General features: G+C 40.2%; 1 protein-coding gene across 4 annotated transcripts in view; it reads right to left on the bottom strand.

Annotated features, from left to right (window-relative positions):
* The window catches only part of CNTN3 (contactin 3), a 353,908-nt gene extending 335,830 nt beyond the window's left edge, over nucleotides 1-18,078 (bottom strand). For all 4 annotated transcript variants that reach the window (XM_024245434.3, XM_054551883.2, XM_054551884.2 and 1 more), the window contains exon 1: nucleotides 17,967-18,078. The gene's annotated coding sequence lies outside the window, so the exon portion shown is untranslated. The remainder of the gene's footprint in view (nucleotides 1-17,966) is intronic.
* Between the last annotated feature and the right edge of the window lie 2,278 nt (nucleotides 18,079-20,356).

Below are 20,356 nucleotides of genomic sequence, written 5' to 3'. Positions count from 1 at the left end.
ATGGGGATGCGCTGAGAAGGGTAGGCAAACTCTGAATAGATTGTAAGCATTGAGTCTGTTGTGCACTTCCTAGTGTAGTCTGTGTGGCCTTGTTAGGCTCTAGAGTTGTTTGCTAGCGGACAATTCCACCAGTCTGTAGCACTATTAAACACATAGTACTGGGGTTAGATATCCAAAACTGTATTTCTTATTTCAAAAAAGGATTAAACAATGCATACCAAAAAACACCTCAAATTACAGTATCAAAATTGAAATCAGTGGGCCTCTCCCCTAAACAAATCAATGAATATAAAATAAAAATGTGCAATGGACTTGACCACCACGGGTTCTTCAATCTGGAAATGGTATAATTCCATCGTTAGAAGATATTACTATTTAAGAGGCAGAGATCCAACATCTTCAACGTACCATCATTATGTGCCATAAGGACAGCAAATGACCTGGGAGTGATCCCTTTACCTTCCAGTGAAGTATGACCAATGTTGCCCTGAAATTCAGTTGGATCCCTCCCATGTTCCTAATGACACTGGCGGAAGTAGGCAATGTAAACACTCCACCCATTCCATTTACATAAAATTCTAAGGTTACAACTTAATGAGGGCGGGGAGGGAAACTCAAGTCTCTACCCATCAGTTCACAGGTCTGACATTTAAAAATTTGTCAATGCATATTGTTTGTACACAAGCTTCTCTAAATCAGACTCATACTCGCTTTAGTTCTAAAACAGAAAACCATATTTTATAACTATTTCAGAAACAGTTTATCACTGTCCTTAGAATAATGATTTCGTTAGCTATATAAACCTTTTCACATGATTTAATACATGTAAAAACTCTCTACACTCAAAGATCTTCCCTAAGCAAAAATCTTTCTAGAACTACATGTTATCAGGCAGATTTTTTTAATGAATAAAGAGTAACCCAGACGTGGTTCCTTCTAGCTACTGAGCTGTGGCTTTGTGAAATGGAATTTACAATTACTAAAAAGAAAACTGCCCCAAATCCCACAACTCCTTTCACTTAATTATTCATGATATTGATCAGCACATTTATTTTTAAAAACAAATGAAGTTAGAGCAGCACTCATATAGGAAGAAAACTTCTTGCTAACTTGCATTACTGTGGATGGGGAGTTTCTTCTTCAGGGATTTGTACTTTGCATATGGAAATTTTAAAGCCAATCAAACATCATCACAACATATTTAAAACAAGCTTACAATGTTAAAAGCCATCTTTGCAGGTGACACTTCTAATTCACTCATCAAGAGAAATTTCTGTTTATTGTTCTTAATCATAAAAATTAGATAACTCTAGCAATACTAAAAATAAATGTGGTAATGATGAAGAAAATAGGAAAAGTCAGTTAGGAGCTGAAAAAATTTCTTCAAATTGTACAAGTCATGTTCACTTTCAGTAAATCAAAAGACATCAGATGTAAAACTTTCTACTACCCATACCAATTAAGTGTATCTTGCAAGCTTCTAGAATAAAACACAGAAAATATGTGGGCTCAAGTAGTTCCTTAGAGTGGAAGATTATAAAGATGATAGCCTACGATTCCTTTTAATGGTTTACATCATGCTGCTCCTCCCCAGGAAGAGTAGAGTCTGTTTCTCCTACTCTTGATTCTAGACTGGCCTTATGACATGCTTTAACCAACAGAAAGTGGGGAGGTGATGCTCTGCCAGTCCCAGACTTAGACCTTGAGATATTCCAGCTTCCACCTTCCCTCTCTTGGAATATAAGAGAAAAGAAAGCAAACCTGGAAAGCTGGATGATGATAAGTGAGAGACACCAAGCCATCCAGATCCCAGCCATTTCGGTTGCCCCACCGGAGGCACCAACCTTGTAAGTGAAGACATCTTGGATTCTCCAGCCCAAGTCAAGCTATAGCAACCAACACCATATGGATCAAAGATGAGATGTCTTTGAAGAGCTTGTTCAAACTTCAAACCCACAAAGAATTGTAGGTAATAAAGTAAATTTTTAAAAATTATTTTTATTTTTTTGAGACAGGGTCTCACTCTGTGGCCCAGGCTGAGTGCAGTGGCATGATCGCAGCTCAGTGAAGTCTTGACCTCCCTGGCCCAAGCCATAGATAATCAATAAATTTACAGTATTCAATATAATGTGATTTTAAGTTATAGTGAAAGTTACTGTGTCCTTCAGTATAGTAAGAAATTCATACTAATTCTATAAAAAAAATCAATGAAAAGTACTTCCTGAGACATCTATTACATATAAGGCACTAAGATAACATTAATTCTAGTAATATCAACCATTTAATGTGAGTTTAAATATGATTATTTAGTCATCAAATATATATGAAATGTCTAGTAAGATCCAGGTAGTGTGCTGGGCACAGGTGACCAGCATTCAGAGAAATTTCGCAGTTTAGATAGGTATACAGGGAAGTAAAAGGCAAATATAATACAGTATAATAATTGCTATCATAACAAAGAGTTAACATTTAGATGTAGAGATATTTTTAAAATCTAAATATAACTATGTTGAAGCAATATGAAAAGCATCATAAGAAAGGTAGCTACACTGCTCATTTGTTGTAAGGACTGAAGTGGTTAGCATAACACTTAACACATAATTAATCCACATTGAGTGATGCTAAAAATCTGAACTATATAAATGGTTACAAGAATTCAAGCAGGGAGAGATCATGAGTGGTTTGTAGGTTATTTATGGATTTTATCTAATTTGTTCAGTAATTTGGAGAACCTACTCTATGCCAGGCACTGGGATACAGGGGTAGCCAAGAAATACAAGTTTCCTGCTTTGATACTGCTCAATTTGGAAAACAGACATGAAATAAGGGTAATGAGTGATAAAGAAAAGCAGAGCAAAAGACTGTCATCTGTTCAAGAGAGTGCCATTTAATCTGAAATTTGGTAGATGAATAAGAATGACCCACGTCAGCACTCTCCAACCTTTTTGGCACCAGGGACCGGTTTCATGGAAGACTATTTTTCCATGAACCAGGTGGGGGCCAGGGATAGTTTGGAGATGAAACTGCTCCAACTCAGATCATCAGGCATTAGATTCTCATAAGGAGCATGCCACATGTAGATCCCTCACATACACAATTCACAAAAGGGTTTGCACTCCTATGAGGATCTAATGCCACCACTGACCTGACAGGAGGCACAGCTCAGGCAGTGACAGGTAATACTCAGGCAGTAATAGGATACAAAAAACCATGTACAAGCCACCAAAGCCTCTGTGGGAAATGACTAACTGAATGTGAAATGTTCATATTGCATCAGCCAAGGCAAGTCACCTGACCAAGCCTTCCACCATCAATGGGGCAGAGAAGATGCACCCTCTCCCAGAGAGGAATAATGACTCCCAATGATTTCTCAATAGCAATAAGGCAAACATTTGGATAGACAGGTCTAGATCTTTACATAACGCTGATGGGACTACAGAGACATGAAGAGAGAACATTATGTTGAACCTTAAAAAGGATGGGTATGATCTTGACAGAAGTAAAGAAAACCATTAAGAGGATTCCAGGCATAAATGTAGGGCAATGAAAAGGAAAGCACAATTGGTTGATGACAGCTTTTTATTTATCTCCATGTTTCTCTCTTTACAAGTTAGGAAGAAAAAAGAGAGGGAAAAATGAATTAATCATATGTGGGATAAGAAGAGTGGTACAATCCAGGGCTCTCTGACCTAAAGAGCAGAGAAAGAGGGACAGCCTTGGAAAGAAAGGTAGAAAAAAGGTTTAAGGTGAATAGAGGAATTGAAAGACGTCCTGAAAAGCAAACTCAATTTCAACCCTATAGATGAAATCCTATAAATATGGAGAAAAGTGGGGCCAACTTGGGGTCTGAGATCAGTAGAAAAGTTCACTCACAATCACTACGGAGGAGAAAGCAATAGTTCCCATTTACAGTTATATAAATTTTTCTTCTAAGTGGAGGCTGTTCTAGAATAAAAAATGCACTGCTTCTGGACATGGGAAATATGGGTTTCATTTCTGGTTAGGTCATTAACCTGTTATTTGACCTGAGGCACTCTATGAATCTTTTTAGTCTCACTGGTAAAATGCATTCTAAGACTTGCTTTATAAGATTTTTTGAATGAAAGTTAAAAGCTATCTATAGAGATAATTCACCCAGATCCAACCCCCCATTGTGCAGTCTATTACTTTAGATTCAAAACAGGCCATGACCTCAGATTTACCTTCACACTCTAATAACATTCAAGTAGTCAACACTACCCAAATCATGGCCTTTCACTATAGCAACTAAAATTCACCAAGTAGCCGCTAAAACACACTCTCAAATCCCACCACCAAAGTGATTCATGGGTTTAAGAGCATGCCAGGCCAGATTTTTTCAACCAGAAATCCTGTACTTTGACTTCCAGCTCTCCACATCTGGAGGAGTCATCAATCCTACATTCATACGAAGCCTTCCTTGATCATTCTACCTCAGTTTCCTTTAATTCTTCCCAACTCTCTGTTCTTTTAGCATACAGCATCTCTCTTATTAGGTTAGTGTTGTTGTCTTTATTATTCACTACATGTGATTTACATACATAAATATATGTATATCATATATATTTACATATACAATATACGTATGTCATATATTTATTTATTTATATATATATATGTCACATGTAGTGAATAATAAAGACAACAACACTAACCTAACTGCAGAGCTCAATAGGTAGCATCTAATGAGTTTTGCTAAGGGCCTGGCCTTATCTCATGGATTCCTTACAATAGATTTATACAGTAGAAACCATTATTCCAACTTTACAGGTGAAGAAACTGAGACTTAGAGAAGGCAGTTAATTTGCCCAAGGTAAGAAACTGTCAAGTGGCAGACAGAGATTCCATGGAATAAGAAGCATACAGATTACTACTAGACAAAACTAACTGATACTCTTCACTACATTTCCAAATACATATCTGAGTTCTTTTAATTGAACGGTACACTCTTGGAGAATTTCATTATATTTCCCACCTCTGTGTGTTATTGGGTCTCACAAAGGGCTCCTTCACTTCGGCAGTAATTAGAGCTATAATTTATTCATAAGCAATAAAGTGACAGTTTACATTTCCTGTTTCTAATTTGAAAGGCAACTAAAAACTAGAGGGCATTTACAATGCTTAATGGATGTGAGGTTAGGTGGTATGACAGATTGCATTATTGGCCCAAATTCTTCACCCTTTTTTGTATTTATGCCTTTAGTCATGTGACTTTGCAGTTCCTCCCACTAAAGAGGCAGAAGATAATTTCCCACCCTTGACTTGGGTTTGGCTATGATTTTTGTTATGGCCAACAGTATGAGGCAGAAGTGGTAATATTCCAGTAGCAATACAAGATCTTAAGAGACCTTGTGTGTTTGCCTCTTATCTCTTTGCATCCCTGCAACTGTCATGAGAATAATTTCCATCAGGGAGCTTCTCCTTCAGAATCAGTTCCACCATGAGACATATGGAAACAACAGAGCCAGACAGTCCTGCAGATTGAGCAAAGTAACCATACCAGCCCAGCCTAGATAAGCCAACTCCCAGCTGACCCATAAAAATCTGAACAGACCAGGCACGGTGGCTCATGCCTATAATCCCAGTGCTTTGGGAGGCTTGAGACAGGAGGATCATTTCAGCCCCAGAGTTCAAGACCAGCCTGGAAGTAGAGTCTCACTATGGGGAACAGTGAGACTCTGTTTCTACAAAAAATTAAAAATTAGCCAGGCATGGTGGTGCATGGCTGTAGTCCCAGCTACTTGGGAGGCTAAGGTGAGACGATCACTTGAGCCTTAAGCCTAGGAGTTCAAGGCTGCAGTAAGTCATGATCGCACCACTATACTCCAGCCCAGGCCAGAGAGCAAGACCTGGTCTCAAAAAAAAAAAAAAAAAAAGAACAAACAAAACTTAGTTCAGCAGAGCCACCCTAGCCAATGTGACAGAGTGAGAGATATATAAACATATCTTATTTTAGACTTGAAATTTGCGGGGGGAGGGGCTTTTTTCCACATAGAACTATTGTGGTAACAGCTAATTCATGCGGGTAAATGGTATTTTTGTTCACAAATATTCATTATTCACTCTCGGCTTTAGTGGTTTGGTTTAATTTTTTGTACTTCTGCCATAAGCTGTAGAGACTATAATAAAATCTCAGACTTCCAGTCAGATTACATGATTAGATAAGAACTTTTGGGGCATAGTTCTTGTTAAGGGTGTGGATGTAATTTATGTACATGTGACTAAGAGTATATTTTGTGTGTATGAGATCAAGAGAGGTAGAATACATATATAAACTATACTACTGTTTGTAAGCACTTGCTTACTTCCCCTTCCTTAATTAGCCCTGTGACTTCTGGCCAATGAAATGTAAGAAAACTTGACATATGACCAGTCCTACCAAAGTTTTGAATGCAATTGCATGGTCTAGCTAAGTCTCTTGTGTTTCTGCCCTCACTAATGTGAACAGAATGTCCCAGATAAGGGTCATTCTTAACTTGAGCTCTTTAGAGACAAAATCTGAAATGAAGGTTTACTGAGGAGTGCTCTTGAAAGAAACTACTGGAAAGGCAGAGGAGGACCCTAAAACTTAAAGTACTTGCAACTGAGGTCTCAGCTGATCCTCGCGTGGTGTTCCAGGGCTGGGATGGCCCCTCTTGGCTACCTCTCTTGATCTCATACACACAAAATATATTCTTAGTCACATGTATATAAATTACATGCACAGAGTTGTCCAAATTAAGGCAACTCCTGTCTTTGTGCTTTTGTAACAGTCAGTCACTGATTATGGACCACTATCCAGAGGAAGCACAACCTTGGCTGAGACAGCTCCCCTAAGGCAAAGAGAAATTCCCAGTGGGGAGGGAAGATGTCAGCTACATGGCAGCTGATATTCCAGTCAGATGGTGGATAGATATGTGGGCCTTAAATAGTGGGCCTGGATTGGGCACCACAGTATCCACTACAAAACTGTCCCTTCAACCTGGATCCTAGAAGAAGAAGCCACATAGAACAGACACATAGCCAATGCACAATATGGAAGAGCAATGCTGATCCAAAGCTGACCCACAGCTCTCATGCAATGCAGATGAGTAATGCTTGCTAGAAGTCACTGAGACTTTTGAATTGTTACCAAAGCAAAAGCCGACTGTTACATTTATACAACAACAAAAAAGATATCTCACATTTTTAAGCAGTTACTTACTTTTTTTAAGTACTTTTTTTATACTGAGTTTGAAATGGAAGAAGATACGAATAAATGGAAAGATATCCTATGTTTATGGACTGGAAGAATTAATATTATTAAAATGTCCATATCACCCAAAGCAATCTACAGATTCAGTGCAAGTCCTATCAAAATTCCAAAGACATTTTTCACAGAAATAGAAAAAAAAATCCTAAAATATATATGGAATCACAAAAGACCCTCAATAACCAAAGCAATCTTGAGCAAAAAGAACAAGCTGGAGGCATCACACTACCTAACTTCAAAATATGCTACAAAGCACAGCAATCAAAACAGCATGGTGCTGGCATCAAAACAGACTGCATATCCCATCAGAACAGAACAGAGAGTCAAGAAATAAATCCATGCAGTTACAGTCAACTGATTTTGACAAAATTGCCAAGAACACATGATGAAGAAGGGACAGTGTCTTCAATACATGGTGTTGGGACAACTAGATTTATGCAGAAGAATGAAATTAAACCTTTATCTCACACCATTTACAAAAATTAACTCAAAATTAATTAAAGGCTTAAACACAAGACCTGAAACCATAAAACTACTAGAAGGAAACACAGGGGAAAGGCTCCATGACAGTGGTCTAGGAAATGATTTTTTGGATATAACCCCAAAAGCACAGGCAACAAATGTGAAAACAATTAAATGAGCTCAATTCAAACTAAAAAGCTTCTGCACAGCCAAGGAAAGAATCAACAGGAAGAGGAGACAATCCATGGACTAGAGAAAATATCTGCAACCCACACATCTGTAAGAGGTTAATATTCAGAATGTATAAGGAACTCAAACAACTCAATAGCAAGAAAACAAATAACCTAATTTTAAAATAGGCAAAGATCAGAAAAAACATTTATCAAAAGAATACATAGAAATAGCAAACAGGTATATGAAAAGGTGTTCAACCTCACCAATCACTGAATAAATGCAAATTAAAATCATAATGAGCTATCACCTTACACTCATTAGAACAGATATTATCAAAAAGACAAAAGGTAAATGTTGGAGAGGATGTGGAGGAATCTTGCACACTGACAGAGGGAATGTCAATTGCTGTAACCATTATAGAAATCAGTATGGAGGGTCCTCAAATAATTAAAAATATAACTACCATAGGAACTAGCAATAGAATACTGGGCATATATTCAAAGGAAACGAAATCAGTACGTCAGAGATCTCTGCACTCCCATGTTCATCGCAGCATTATTCACAATAGCCAAGATATTCAATACGAATTTTAGTGTCCAACAATAGATGAATAAAATGTGGTATATACACACAATGGAATATTATGCAGCCATTGAAAAGGAAGGAAAGTATTTCAATTGTGACAGTCTGGATGAATTTGAAGGACATTCTGTAAAGTGAAATAAGCCAGACAAATAAAGACAAATACCACTTGACCTCACTTGAATATGGAATCTAAAAAAGTTGAAATCGTAGAAGTAGAGAATAGAACGGTGATTACCAGGGGGTGCAGAGGGAGGTTTAGGGAGATGCTGGTCAAAGGATACAGAATTTCTGTTGGACAAGAAGAATAAGTTCAAGAGATCTATTATACAACATGGTGACTATAATTAATAATGCATTGTATACTTGAAAATCACTAAGAGAATAGATTTTAAGCTTTTTCACCATACAAAAAATAAGCATGTGATATAATACATGTTAATTAGCTGAATTTATTCATTCTACAATGTGTACACATTTTAAGATGTATTTTAAGATATACAACATGTATACATGTTGTATATAATAAATACAATTTTCTCAATTAAAAGTAATTATATTAATTTTTAAAAAGTTTGTGTGTGTTATTGCTGCATAAACTATCCCCAAAATAAATAGCTTAAACAAAGAATTTATTATCTGATGATTTTGAATTTGACCTGAGCTCAGCTGAGCATTTAGTTTGGTAGTTTTGCCCGGAGCCAGTTGTGTAACATGAGTCATCTGATAGCTTAATTGGGACTGATGGCCTCACTCACATGACTGGCTACCGGTTTTGGCTACTGGCCAGCTATTGGCTACTAGCTATCTCTGTGTGAACTGTTTTTCTCAAGGAGGCTTGCCTGGACTTCTCCACAGGGCAGACTCAGTGTGCAAGAATAGAAGCTCCCAGGCTTAGGAGCAGAATTCACAATAACATCACTTGAACCACATTTTATTTTTCAAATTCAATAGGCTAACTCAGATTCAAGGGAAAGGGAAATGGACTCCATTGCTTGAAGGTAAGAGTGAGCCACCATGCAAACTGCCAAGGAAGGTATTGTGGCCAACATCTTGCAAACAGTCTATTATAGGCCTGATGTGTGTTTTATCTTTTTCTGAAGTTATTTTTCTCTAAATAGCAAACTTAATACATTTTATATCCCCTATTCCCATCCTGCCCTTTCCTCTCAAAAAAAAGTGTGAGCAAACATATGCAATTTTTCCACTAGAGACCATTGAAAGCATTCAGCCACTATGGGTCAGTACAAAAGAGTCCATTCAAAAACACAACCGAAAGCAAACAAGAACACCAAAAAAAGGAAAAGAAGAGGGAGACGGATACAGAGAGGCAGATAAAAAGATGGAGGAAGAAGCAGCAGAGGAGGAAGAGATTGAGTAACTTTAAAAACAGGGGCATATTAATCCTATACACAATCTAAAATGCCTCCCCATCATTTGATTTTAATCTCTTCTGCTTGAACGCTTACAAGATGTCTGTAATTCATCCCTTACAAGTTTATGATTTGGGATTAACTCTATCCCCTATCCTAACCTATGTCTTGTGCATTTTGTGTGTGTGTCTGTGTGGGTGTGTGTCTGTGTGTGCATACATGCACACATGACAGAGTATGTATGTGTGAATGGGAGGGTTGGGTTATTGAAGGTCAAAGTAGAGTAGGAAGAAGAATGACAGAAATAATCATAAAAATAGAATATAAAAAGTCAAAACTCAGAAAAATGCCCTAACTCTGAAAAATGACAAAAAATGATATTTTCCAAGCAAGTCATAATATAGAACTATTTAAAGCAACAGACAATTATGGCACTATCAGATTAAAAAAGATATTGACTATATTCTAGAATTTCCCATTACATGGAAATACATCCTTCACTTGTAAGCATCTTCATAGAATGCATGGTTTGTTTCACAATATAACGAAACCCATATATTAAGACCCTTTTGTTCTTTTTAGAAACTAATGTTGCCACTAAAGTTTACAGGCTTAATTTCATAGGGCAACTGCTGCTTAACACTAATGAAGCAACAGCCCAATACATTACTACTAAATAGAAACATGTATATCTCCATATTACATATGAAGAAAAAATTTTATTTACTCCAATGAATAAAAGGAGAAACTTGGGCCTGCATGGCTCACATTTCAAAACCATATAGCCCAGGCACAAAGCTTTTGATCGGTTTTATTTAAAGTAAATAGAAGCCCTAGTAAGAAGAGAAAAATTAACCTGCCTCATATATGCAAATGTGAAAGCTTCTTAGGCAAAGGGAATGCACAGGGGCGAGGGAGGTGCAGTCACACACAGCCGACTTTGGTACAAATATGCCTTATCTGTATTCCAGAGCTTTCAGAATATTCACCAGAATTAGTAATTGGTAATCAGCAACTTTCGGCTACTTTACATTCAGGGAGGCGGCCAGACCAAGTGAGTAGCAGGCATCAGATTAGATCACTAGCTATATTGTTCGTGTTGATTTTAATTGCCTGAAAAGTGTCATTTCCATCTTCTGCAATGCATTAAGTTATTTTAAAGAGTGACTATTTCTATGCAAGAAATAAAATGAACTGCGATTGAGTTAGAACCTGCACGAAGCATTCAGTTGGGGCCCTGCCCTGGTGGCACCAAAATCCTGCCCAAGTCTGACCACACTGATAAACATATTTGCTATATGCAGAACTTTTCAAACGTAGCATGGGGAAGTCAACACAGATTCCCAAACCAAAGACACAGAGAACCACCCAAATGTCATATCCTGGCTTATAAAATCCCAAGACTTCCATTTCCATACAGGCAAGGTAAAGGAGTTCATGATATTTAAGAACAAGACAAATATTTGCATGGAAAAAGATCCATGGAAGTGGAATTTTTCAATGCTAGAATACAGTTGCAAAATTATCACATTAGTGTATGCTGACATGGAAATGTCACCTCTCAGGACATTTGTTCTTTAAGTTAAAATCCTAGAAACATGAACCTCTACATGGGATAAAACCGTGTAGGGCTACACACATATTCACGAAATCAGGTTTAAAAAATGATGACAACTGAATAAGGTCTGCAGTCTAGTTAACAGTAATGTACCAATGTCAATTTCCTGGTTCTGGTATTGCAGGACAGATATATACAATGTCACCATACAGGGAAGTTGGATGAAGACTATACAGAACTCTTTGTACTATGTTTTACAACTTCCTGTGAGTTTAAAATTACTTTAAAATAAAAAGTTAAAAAATGCAGATTAGCAAGCTGTACCCCAGAGATGATTCAGAAAATCTTGTAAGGGCTAAGGTATTGCCATTATTTCAGCAGAACCCCAGTTAACGTTTCTGCAGAAACATCAGAAGTTGAGAAACAGTGCAAGTGAAATAGAGTATTCTCAGCTCTATTACAGGGGCTTCCTCTTTGAAGGATGACTGGTGAGACTGTTTAATGCCTACAAAATTTCCCCCATTTATAAGTAATTATTTATGGTTTAGGAAGATGTGCTTTTGATTTGTTGCGATGCAGTCATTTAGTTATTTCTTTCACATGCTAATGTTTCACTCTAATAAAATAATGAATTTTGAGAACTTCCCATTACTTCCTTGCACTAAGATCAGCTCATTACTTCAAGGACCAGTCCTCGGTGCTCACAAACTTTGGCTTACGCTTCCTTTAGAGCATATGTTTGTCACAGAATTTTCTAAATTCAGATCATACCAAGATGTTCATCTGTTGTCAACCAATGATTTGTCACTCAGAAACTCTGCAAAATAAAATAAAATCTTTATACACTAAAATAAATTTTAGCCCTAGAAAAAGAAGCCCCACTATAACTATAGCTGCACTTCATACCAATTAAAAAGATTAGACTTTCTATCTTTCCAGAAATATTTACCAAAGTCTTAACATGTGCATGCTACTCCATCAATAGACTACCAGGAAAAGCAGATATTAAACAATTTTACAGTATTAATTAGATGATAATACATTTACCCCCTAAAGGAGAAACAAAATTTAAATGGTTGATTGTAGATAGCACAGAGGTCAAACCTAGTCTAGGGGGACAGTTGAGGCTACCTGGAGGAATGGCTAGGTTGGGTATCACCTTGACAAATTGTAAGGTTGGAAGCAAACAGCTTTCCTGAAAGAAACAACAATGAATTGAGGGTGGAAATGAGTCAACACAGGAATAAGGAGAGTGGAGTGGAAGTCATGGGTGTTCCAAGCACATGCAAGAACACTGAAGCCAAAAGGGCCATGTTGAGTTTTCAAGGAAGTTTTAAAAGACCCATGTATTACAGTTGGAGTGTTAAGTATCGGGGAGAATTAGGGAGAAGTCACATACAGACAGGCTGCATCAGTAGCATATTTTTCTCTATGCAGTGAGTGTCCAATGACCCAAGGGGTTGGCCTCAGGGATTAATATAGCACTGCATGTCAAATACATTGGAACAAGAAAGAGTGAGGAGAAAGTCATTTCTTAATCTCCTGCATTTAGGTAAGAAGTACTTAGAACCCAGCCTGGCACATTGCTTGAATGAATGTTCTTGTATTTTTCATCGGTGGACTCGCTACAATGGCAAAGGGAGAAGATGGTGACAAAGACCACTGACTCCAGATGCCTTGATGACCACAATGATAGCTAAAGGAAGAACAGACCACCTAAGCTCTTAGGAAACAGATTGAGAGGAAAAATGATAATTCCATTTTGGACAACATTGGTTTGAAGTAGCAGGTGTCCAAGAGATGTACGAGATCATGGGCAAAGTGACAGAAAGAATACTGTCAAAGTCAGCTGCAGACTTCTGCTGAATATGGACCTTCTTGACAGGATCTTTGGTTACATATGGCAAGCTCAGCAAACCAATAAGCTTAGTTGTCATAGGTTTATCAAACTCCACTGTGGGCCGGATACTTTGACAGAAGCTGCTTTGCAATAATGCATAAAACAGATGTGGTAACTGCTTACAAGGTACTTACAGAATATAAACATACAATCAGGTAAGGAAATGTACAGTTCCAAGTTATACTAAGCATACCAAGGAAATGAACAGAAAGAGCCTATCAGAGGTGCCCTCATTCAGGGTAGGAAGGAAATCAGAGAGCCCTCTCTAAGCAAATGATATTTACACTGTGGCCTAACGGATGAGTAGCAGTCAAAAACTACATGTGGGCCAGACTCAGCGGCTCACACCTGTAATCTCAGCACTTTGGGAGGTCGAGGTGGGCAGATCGTTTGAGTTCAGGAGTTCAAGACCAGCTTTGGCAACATGGTGAATTCCCATCTCTACAAAAAATCCAAAAATTAGCCAGGGCATGGCGGTGTGTGTCTGTAGTCCCAGCTACTCAGGAGGCTGAGGTGGGAGAATCACTTGAGCCCAGGAGGTCGAGGTTCCAGTGAACCATGATCGCGCCACTGCACTCCAGCCTGGGTGACAGAGTGAGATCCTGTCGAAAAAGCCAAAAACAAACAAACAAACAAAAAACCCTGTGAGTTTGTGTGTGTGCACACATGTGTGCGTATGTGTGTTTAGGGGTTAGGGCTGGACAGGGCTACTGGGCAAAAGAACAGAATGATCCCTAAGATAGGAAAGAGCTCAACAAATCTGCAGAAATGAAAAAGGGTCTAAGAAGCTCTTGTTCCTAAAAGCTTGCTAGGAATTGTCAAAGGGACAGTAGTGTTTAAATCCTACACAGCCTTCCAGGTAATATTTAATAGTTTGGATTTTATTCTGAGTGCAATGAAAAGCCATTTAAGCATTCTGAGTAGATGAGTACTAATTTAACTTATATTAAAATAAAAGAAGTCTTGGCTGCTATGCAGGATGATTTGGGGGAAGAAGTACGAAAGGAGCCAAGGAAGCCAGTGTAGTTATCCCAGGAGAGAAGATGGGGACTTGGAGAAGGAGGACGTGGGTGAACATGGAGGGAAGTGGGCGAATGTGAGAAATATTTCAGGGTTAGAACCAAAAGGACACATAAGGTCTGAGTTGTACTAGTTCCCCAAAATAAAAGCACTTGAAGTATTGTGATGGTGTCAAGAATTATTTACCCTATTAAAACAGTATACTGACAGCCTCATTTGTCAGTAATATAATCAAGCAGTTTTGAAATATGGATCTCATATCTTAACATCTGAAAGGTAATCAAAGTCAAGGGACTTAAAAAACAAATGGGACAAAACTGTTCTCTTGTTTTAGAACATAGAAAATTTACAAGCTAAGTTATAAAGGCACCTAAGAGAGTGCTATGGAATCACTATAACATAGATAATCTATGTCTTCAAATCCCAATATGTCTGCAACAAGAAATATGCAAACTCACTGAATTATTTTATCCTACTTAAGAAAATAGTCATTTTTCCTCATTCTTTGCAAGGCAGGTTCTTGCGCAGTAAAGATTCTACAAATATTTACATTCCAAGTAGCAAAGCTGTTTGAAATGCTATAAAGTTCTGCCAGCACTTCTATTACAAACTCTTATTTCTTGTTTATAACATGTACATAAAAGGGGGAAAATAAAAATGTACTACGGATTGAAACTTGGCATACAAAGTTTCAACCAGGGAGTGCATTTCTCCTGCAGCAATTTTTCCAAAGAAATGTCCCACTGTGTTTAAGAGATGAGTGCAGGGGAGACTATAAGATAAAAACCATTTACAACACTCGATCCATTTCTGAAATGTTTATACAAATTGGATATGAGAATGAGATCTGTCACCCCTCAATTTCAAAGAAATGTTCTATCTTAAAGTGTTCCGTGGCCCCATATTCTCTTGCCAACAATCTTTGCAACGATGATATTCTCCATTGCACTTTTATCAAGCATAAGAAAGGAAATTGTCCACCAGCATTAAGTGATTAATTATATATGCATGTTAAAATTATATGTATATGCATGTGTGCATATTAAAAACTACAAGTGAGCACCTTAAAGATGCTCACCTTCATAGAGACAAAGTACCTTGCTAAGATAAGAAGGCTTAAAGGCAGACTGGTGGTGACAACTAAATCAGAGACAGCAGGCAAACACGCACAGCATCAATAAATCCTCCTGCCATCTGAATATATTCCACTACATAAAATTAACATTATTTTTACTGCTAACAACTTACTAACTGGTGACTGGAAACCAGTCAAAGCTTCTCTGTTTTGTAGTACTGCCACAGTATAGCGATATACAGATCTGGCAGTTTGGAAGGGGCAATTATATCTATATACTATTTCAGCATGAACCATATTAAGAGTTAATGAGAACTTCAAGTTGGACACTTAAATTATGCAGTAAAAACAAAGCTGGAAGATGTGTACTGAATGTGTGAGAAGGAGTTAGGAAGTTGTAAAAGAGAAAGATCCATATTTTGCAAGCAGAGCAAAGAGGCTATTAGTTTGTAATAACTAGGCATATATGAAATGTGACAGTGATAAAATTGAACATAAATCAGCAAAGGAAAGGCTACAGCTTGTTGTCCACAGCTAATCTTTGCTCTACTTGAGACTGCTCAGCACTTTGCTCCTATTAAATGTTTTGTTGCCATTTTAAGGTACACTTGGGCTATCTGGTTGTGTTGTGAAGAATATTTAAAAGTTAGAGTTCTCCTGGAGAAATGAACTTAACACCGTCATGTCTTCGGGCTGACATTAATGACATCCAGACAGTGAGGAGGACATGAGGCTGAATGTTATTGTCTGTGGCGGCCACAGCCTGAATCTATTACCCTGCATATCAATTAGCCACTCGGTGTCTCGGTTATCCTAGTTTTAGACAGGAGGGCCACTTGCATGCATTCAGCCTTACTATTCATCTTATAAAAGTGTACAGCAATTTGCTATATTTCCCTGGTGGATACTGATCATTTTGGGGGTCCTCAAACCACATGTTGACTCTCAACTAATTTCAAGCAAGCATTCAAAGACCAATAATTCCCGACTCCACTATTATTTGCAAGCCAACATCCTTCCATTTAGTGAGGCTGAACCCGATCAGATTTCTTTAATGAACATTCACAAGAACCTCTCCCATTGCAACCAGTGACATGCACGTATTAGGCATCTTACAAATGTTGCACAAATTGATATGAATATTAACCTGCAGGCAACTTCCTCCCTAGTCCCATGACCCACAAATGGTTAAAACCATGAACCAAGATGCCAGGTTACTGCAGCCAAAGTCAGGTTACTGTTAGTAAATACATCTAGCAAAGCAAAAGTAACACATTTGACTTGATATTGAGATATAAGCTCTTTCAAAGGCAATTACTCCTTTCAATCTCTGAAGGGCTCTGACTCATTGTTCTGATTAATTCCTGTTTTTAATCTATTTACAGATCAGGATTCTTTTTCAGCTAGTGTGATATTCATCTCTGTGGGGGTAGACAGAAACCACAGCACGTACAGTCTTCCTACTTTTTTTTTAATTTAGTTATTCTTGCTTAATCATTTTAAAATTATTTCTGGATTTACCTACTCACCATATGAGCTGGGGTTTCTGACCTCCCTCCTATACATCACTCCCTCCTGTCTGTTGCTTTTTCTAGCTCTGTTTCCCTGCATCTTGGGTTGAGGTTAACAGACTGGCTACCCCTTTCCCAGAGCTCTGTTCCCATTTCTTTGCCTCTGAAAGGAGGTTTGCTGTCCTTACCATAGCGGACACCGTTTGTTATTAAATAATTCCTCTGGGCACATCTCCTTGTTGTAAATCAATAAGCAAATGCAATACAGGGAAGGACATACAGATAGGAGAGCTGTACGGAGCTTTGCACAAGCAGAGCCCAGAAGCTGTTCGTTCATTTCACGCGACCAAAAAAAAAATCCCTGATGGTGCTATGACTCGGCTGCCCGGTTGGTACTTCCTGGTTTTCTGTTTCTGCTATTCTTGGTTAGCTTTGCAGGGCTCCTCAGAGAACACAGAAAAAGCTGAAACCAGGGTCCGAGCTCAGGAAACCTGGACTATAGCGCATCAGGGTAAACCTGGCAAATAAACACGACAGGGAATTCCGTCCCAAGCTGCTGATCTGTGAGTAGAAAGAAAATGCAGCTTAGAAAACTTGATCGCTAATGAAAGAAACCTCCACCCTAGCTTTCTCAGACCTGGGAATCTGGGCCTGGGGGGTGGTTGCGGCAAAGAGGTATCACATTCCCACATTCTGCATCATGCACCTGGAATTGTTCCTCCGCATCCCTACGACTCACAACTTTTTTCTCCCAACTTTAACTGGTCAAATCCACTGCACGAAGAGCAAGCCCAAGGGACCTACCACTCAATTTTCCGCGCTCCAGCTGGAGATGCAGCCTTCCCAACCCGAAACCAATCCTCGCCCCAGAAGGGGAAAAATAATCTCCCCAAAGCAAGTCCGATGAGAGAAGCATCTTTTATTCTTGACCCGTCGGGTGCATTTCCCTGCAAACAAACTTCGGGGCTGAGGAGCCATGAAGCCAGGGCGTAAAGTTTGCCCCGGCAGGTGGCTTATCCCTGTGGCCCGGCCGGCGCCAGGAGCCGGGCATCCCGGACTTACCTGGTCTCTGCAGCTCGCCAGACGCCCGCCCCGCCGGCCCACCCGCCGCCGCCGCCGCCGCCGTTAGTCCGGGCCCGGGGGGCCGCCGTGCGCGCCCGCGTAAGCCGCCGCCGCCGCAGCCGCAGCGCCCTCGTCCGCACGGTTCCCGGCCCAGCCCACGGCGCCAGCCCGCCAGCCGCTGCCACCGCCGCCGCCGCCACGCGCCAGGCTGCTGTGGCTGCTGCCGGCGCCTACTGAGCACTGCCTGCGCCTCCACCACTCCGGCTGCGGCTCCGGCTCCGGCTCCGACGCGGACGCTGGAGGGAGGGGAGACCGGGCGGACTGGAGGGAGGGAGGGGCGGGGAGCGCGGCGGAGCAGCCAACTGGGTCCCGAGCCTCGCGTCTGCGGCGCCCCCCGCGCCTCTGCGCCGGCCGGACCCCGCGCGGCTCTGCGCTGGGCCGCGTGCACCCACGTGTGTCCGGCCTCCGCAGGGTCCTGGGCGGCGGCGCGGACTGGGCGGCGGTCACCGTGTCACCTCCGGGTGGCCTCGTGCTACAGTTAGGGCCCGGGGAGCACGGGGTTAAGGCAGGAATTCCACTTCTAGGAAAGCCTCCTGCAGCTGCGCTCCCAAAAGTGCGCAAAGATTGCCAATTTTAATATTAAAGCGGATAATTATTAAGGGCTCACTAGGTAGCAGGTAGTGGACTGCGCTATTTAAATGAATTAGTTCATGCAGTCCCCAGAGCAACCTGGATCTATTATTATTCCCGGATTTAGTGATGAGGAAATTGATTTGCTTAAGGTTTCAATGAGTCAGTTGTGAGAATAATCGCAACTATATTCTGTCAAGGACCCTATGAAGTAGATCTTACCACCTTTATTTGCCCAAGTATACACACAGTGGTGGGTTGGAGAACCCGGACGTGAATAAGCCTGTTGAAGTCCTGAGCCTTTGAGCTGAACCGCTGCTGACTTAACTTCCAGTCAAACCCCTGCAAATACTGCAACTTTACTTGTACGAAAAACAATTGGGAACAACCTACCTGTCCTTCATTAGGAGAGTGGCTGATAAAATACATTGGAGACATACAGCGGCAGAGAGAAAGGTGCATCTACTAGTACTGGCATAAATGACCTCCAAGAGGTATCCTTAGAGGCTGGGCGGGGGTGGGTCACTCCTGTAATCCCAGCACTTTGAGAAGCCAAGACAGGTGGATCTCTTGAGCCCAGGAGTTTGAGACCAGCCTGAGCAACATAGGGAGACTTTGTCTCTACAAAAAACAAACAAACAAACAAAAAGTTTAAATTAGGTGGGCGTCATGGCACGCACCTGTTGTCCCAACTACTTGAGAGGTTGAGGTGGGAGGATCACTTGAGGGATCACTCGAGCTCAGGAGGTGGAAGCTGCAGTGAGCCATGATTATGCCACAGCACTCCAGCCCAAAAGACTGAGGGAGACCCTGTCTCTAAATAAATAAATACATAAATAAACGGTATTGTTAGGAGAACTTGGGACATGTACTGTTGATCAGCACAGGAAAGTTGGTACCTGTACCGCTTTTGTGCTTACAAACACACACACACGCACGCTTTTGTGTGTATGTATCCATATTTATGCATTCACAATTTCTAAAAGGATGTCTAAGGATACTGTTAACAATCGTTAGTCCTGGTGAGTGAGACTGATTTGGGGCAGAGGAGACTTTATACTTTTCATTTTATAATTCTTTGACATTGTTTTAAAAATGTATCATGTTGTCCCTTCATATGAAATAATCTAGTCACATTTAATTAGACATGACAGTTTATGGCCCTGTTTCCTCTCCTTGAACCTCTCCCTTGATTCCTGCAGATGGAATGAAGCAACACCCCATCAAGAGCAGCAACCTGGGCAAACCAGGCCTGGTTTAACTGCACTTTCTCACGCTTGATCATTTTCTCAAGAGATATGTGTGTGGTCCCCTGCAATTCAGAATGAAATTTGAACTTCTGGAAAAACTCTCCTAGAGGGGGTTTGAGGACAAGAGGTAAGACCCAGGTCAGTCAGATGCAAGGTGCCGCTCCCTACAGCAAAGTCAGCATGTAGGCCCCCTGCATTTCCAATTGCCACAAAGAAGTTGCTTAGTATTTTGGGAGACTGAGGTGGGAGAATCCCTTGAGCCCTGGAGTTTGAGACCAGCCTGGGCATACAGTGAGACCTCCTCTCAACAAAAAATTTAAAAATTAGCTGAGCATGGTGGTGTGCACCTGCAGTCCCAGCTGCTTGGGAGGCTGTGGCAGGAGGAGATCGCTTGAGCCTGGGAGGTCCAGGCTGAAATGAGCCATGATTGAACCACTGCACTCCAGCCTGGGTGACAGAGCAAGACCCTGTCTCAAAACAGAACAACAACAATAACACAAAAAGAAATTG

Source organism: Pongo abelii, chromosome 2 (genome assembly GCF_028885655.2).
Source record: "Pongo abelii isolate AG06213 chromosome 2, NHGRI_mPonAbe1-v2.0_pri, whole genome shotgun sequence".
Taxonomy (NCBI): Eukaryota; Metazoa; Chordata; class Mammalia; order Primates; family Hominidae; genus Pongo; species Pongo abelii.
The sequence above is the reverse complement of the archived record's forward strand: the minus strand, read 5'-3'. Positions and strand labels throughout refer to the sequence as shown.